The sequence below is a fragment of the Lolium rigidum genome, chromosome 4 (assembly GCF_022539505.1).
Source record: "Lolium rigidum isolate FL_2022 chromosome 4, APGP_CSIRO_Lrig_0.1, whole genome shotgun sequence".
Taxonomy (NCBI): domain Eukaryota; kingdom Viridiplantae; phylum Streptophyta; class Magnoliopsida; order Poales; family Poaceae; genus Lolium; species Lolium rigidum.
Window position 1 is genome coordinate 141,486,425 of NC_061511.1, and position 4,683 is coordinate 141,491,107.

Below are 4,683 nucleotides of genomic sequence, written 5' to 3' on the forward strand. Positions count from 1 at the left end.
CTAGTGTCATGGAACCATTCCATCCTTGCGTTCGGTTTCGACAAAAAAAATTCATGGAACCATTCCATCCATGTGTTCGGTTTTGGAATGGGGTGAGAATGGAATGGCTACAAGTGGCATGTGGTCACCTTTTTAACAGGAATGGTGAGCTTACCACTGCTGTGTGCGATTTTTAGTATCACAATATTAATCGCAATTTTGACAGCACCTCACCTATATTTTCAATAATAAACAGCAACAAATATATATTCACAATGAAAACAAGTATATTCGAATAACACAACGCTGATTTCAAATCAAATAACATATAGTCATCCATCTAGTCCAACTTCATTGCAAAGTAGTCCAAATAGTCCAACATTCATCCAAAAGAATGACATACTAGTTCATGCCACAGATTTCAACCATGTCTAGTTCATGGCGTAGTAGTTATCCAAAAGCATAGTTGCCTACGGGCATTACATCATTACAGTCCATATATCATAATAGGTACCAAACATAGCCTAAAGGTAATTGAAGTTCATACCATCACTTCAATTCAGATTATAGAGCACTCCAAATTCCTTCTCCATGAACCTACCCACCCAGACCAACTTGTTTTGCTTGCTAAGAGTCATGAATGCTTTTGCAATCTTGGGCCTCTCAACTAGATGAGCATAATAATGAGTCATGTGCTCAGCATGAAATCCTTTCAGTTCATCCAACGCATCCCACAAGCCATCAGGTACATCATCACCATCTCCATCCGACTTGATAAGAGCTTCAGCCATCATCTTGAACCCATCTTGGAGAGTGGTGACTAATGGATCATCTTCCTTATGCACAAGCTTGGCCTTCTTCTTCGGTGGTGCTTTGCCAGCCGACTCGCCCATGTTTGGCGATGTGTTCAGCTCACTCTGTTGGCCTTCATCTTCAAGATCGATAGACAAGGGGTCATTCCCAGACTTGGCATACTTCCCTGTGGCTGTAGTGGACCCAAAGATTGTTTCCATTGCACGGTAGTGCTCAATTGGGGTATTCAAGAATGGGATATCAGGTTTGTTGTTCTACAAAAAATGCACAAGTGAGAAGCATATAGTACACATAACTTCATGGTAGTAAATAGCATGTAATAGATAAAACTTACGGCGCAATGCCCTGCGTAGTGTTCCTCGCTAAGTCGAATAGTGCAAGTATCCTCATCCCATAGAGCTCCACTCAGATTTTTCAACTGGATCAGCCTGCCCCAAATCTTTCTCCACTTCTTGAGGTGGTTGCTAATCTGGTCATGATTCAAAGATAGCTTGAAATGTTCATTCAGAACCTGAGCACATTGGTTGTGGTGACACTGCTTGAAACCACTTGATGTTCTTTTACCGCTAGCCACAAGGTCAGCCAAAAAGCCAAGCATCATGGTGGACATAGAATTGGTCCAGCATACCAGCGACTTGGCCTTGCTCCCAGTTGCAGTCTGCGTGTTGCTCGCACTTGTACCCTGCGTGATGCTCACAGTTGCACCCTGCGTGTTGCTCCCACTTGCATCAGTGCTTTCAAAATTGTCCATTTCTGTCCAGCAATGAAATATGAGCATAAATATGATGTAAAACTTCACAAATACATAGTTTCAATATACAAAATGGACCATACTGTCCAGCAATGAAATATGAGCATAAATATGATGTAAAACTTCACAAATACATAGTTTCAATATACAAATGGACCATACTGTCCAGCAATGAATTAGGAGCATAAATATGATGTAAAACTTCACAAATACATAGTTTCAATATACAAAATGGACCATACTGTCCAGCAATGAATTAGGAGCATAAATATGATGTAAAACTTCACAAATACATAGTTTCAATAAACAAAATGGACCATACTGTCCAGCAATGAATTAGGAGCATAAATATGATGTAAAACTTCACAAATACATAGTTTCAATATACAAAATGGACCATACTGTCCAGCAATGAATTAGGAGCATAAATATGATGTAAAACTTCACAAATACATGGTTTCAATATACAAAATGGACCATACTGTCCAGCAATGAAATAGGAGCATAAATATGATGTAGAACTTCACAAATACATGGTTTCAATACATAAAATGGACCATGGTTTCAATACAACGAATGCATACATAAATAACACTTCAAATACACGGTTTTGACGCACTCAATGACCATACATGATCTGCCTATCTGCCCACATTTGGGTAGCAATTTGTTGCCTACGGTCAACTTGTGGCTCTATGGTCTCTTGCTTGCTGAGTTTGTGACCGGATTGGTTGGGCGGTCCAAGTTACCTCCGGTAAGATGAATTCATCAATTCCTTGGGATAGTGCATAATTGTGAAGAACACAACAAGCTACAACAATGTCAACTTGTACCGGAAAGGGAAAGAACGGTTTGGCATCATCTAAAATCTTGAATCTTCTCTTGAGGGATCCAAAAGCTCGCTCTACCGCTATACGTAGAGATGAGTGCCTAAGGTTGAAAAGTTCTTCCGCATTTTGGACGGGATTGTTGCCCCACTCGTTCAAATGGTATCTCACATTAGGGAACAGTGGGACGAAGCCGGGCTTGGCTCCATATCCGGCATCAACTAGGTAATATTTGCCTATAAAAAAGACACAAGTTGGTGATAATTTTTTGGACAATATAGGGACAATCATATGTAAGTCAATTTGTTACCTTCTGGTACTTGTAGGCCTCTCTCACGCCCTAATGCATCAGCTAAAACGTTTGCATCATGGGCTGTCCCCTCCCACCCAGCCAACACATATGTGAACCGGAGGTCAAAATCTACCGCTGCCATCACATTTTGAGTAGGAAAAGGCTTCCTACCACGAAATGAATCTTCCACATCTTTAACAACGAGATGCTCGCACATGTGTACCATCAATAGCTCCAATACAATCCTATATAGTGGAAGAAATGTCAATACTATGGGTGAATACAATCCTACGTAGGTAAGTAATGGTTTTGGTATATACCTTAAAATATGGGTCAAACCGAGGATTTCCTGCTATCTTTTCTTGGGTCTCCGATGAAGGTGGCCTGATATATTCATTACGCAGCTCACCAATGGCATGAAGGACTTGCCTAAAATATATGCTAGTTGTGCTGAACGATCTACCAAAATTTGTTGAAACAACTCTATTTCGAAGATTATGTCCAATGGTATGCAAGAACATTGCCACTTGCTGTTCCACACATAAATGGACAGTATTTTCTAGCAAATTGCGTTCTCTCATTATCTCACACAGCCTAAAGAAAGAAGCTCTGTTAAACCGCAACATGTTTATACAAGTCACATCTGAGTGCCATATTTTACTAGTGGGATAATCGATTCTCATCCGATCTCTTTCATGCATTGGCTCATAGGAAATACGTGGTCTTCTCTTTCTTTTTAAGACCCGAACAGCTACAACAATCGCAGCCCAAACAACAAAAACAGCAGCTCCCCTAATCAGCCTTTTCCTTTTATCCATGCTTTTGCCCATCTACAATGCATACAAACAATTCATACAGTGCTAATAAAGAATATACATGCATACAAACAATTTATACACTGTTATTTCCAAGAAATTTCAATCAGTTCATAGCAACTTTTCATCAATTTCATGTATTTCATATCATAAATTCGAGCAGCATCATAGATCAGCACATATTGTGCACAAATTTCATGTATTTCACAGCACTCATGCAATTTTTGGATTCAAGGGATAGGAAACAAAATCGGGTCAGATATTCGATCCAAATCGAGTGCTCACCTTCAAAATCTGCCACCGCCGGTTCGAAATCCGCCGTCTTCGCGTCGGTTCCGGCCTGCTCCTGCCTTCTCCCGCCCTTCCCAGCCTCTGCCTCGTCCGTCCCCGCCGCGCCTGCTCCCGCTCGAACCCGCCTGCTCCCGCTCGATCCGGCCGCTGCGTGCGTGGGTGCGAGTGGTGGGGGCGGCGCCGGCGTGGGTGCGAGCTGCGGCGCCGACGAGGGTGAAGGTGGCGGCGACCGCGCGGGGTGGAGGCGGCGGCGACCGTGCGGGGTGGAGGTGGCGACCGTGCGGGGTGGAGAGAAGGGTGGGAATAGGGATGGAGGGTGAGACACGCAGCGAAATTTGTTTTTTTTTATCCATTGCTCTCGGTTCCACCTCGTCCGGCCGATTTGCCCGGACGGGTGCGTTCCGCATCTGGCCCGAATATTCCCATTCGGGGAACGACTCCATTCCATTCTATCTGGCAACCGAACACGAGAACGGCTCCCAGGAATGGAACCGTTCCATTATGTTCCATCTAGTTCCACAACCGAACACATCAAAATTCTCTAGACTAATCCTAGCCACATATTTTAAATCTAATTGCCTCAATTATTCTAATGATGTGGATTAATGAGGTGGATTAATGAGGTGTCTCGTAGGGAGCCTCCAATTAGTAAATATAAGATATAAGACAAGATCCAAGATCCAAAAAAATTCAGCGATCCAAGATTCATCAACACGACAGTAACAAGAACAGGAAATAACAGAATCCAAAATCCACTGAAGGAAATAGAGAAACAGATCTGAGATTTGAGGCAAGAAAATAAATTTCAGACATGCTTAATCAAAACATTTCCGACCAATTCTTCCACCACAAACTAAGGTAGATCTTGTACAAGATGTGGATAGTGAAATATCCAAAAGACATGAGAGAGATTAG

At 42.3% G+C, this 4,683-nt stretch overlaps 1 pseudogene; it reads right to left on the reverse strand.

Annotated features, from left to right (window-relative positions):
* Nucleotides 1-533: 533 nt before the first annotated feature.
* LOC124647572 lies at nt 534-4,121 on the reverse strand (annotated as a pseudogene).
* Nucleotides 4,122-4,683: the final 562 nt, after the last annotated feature.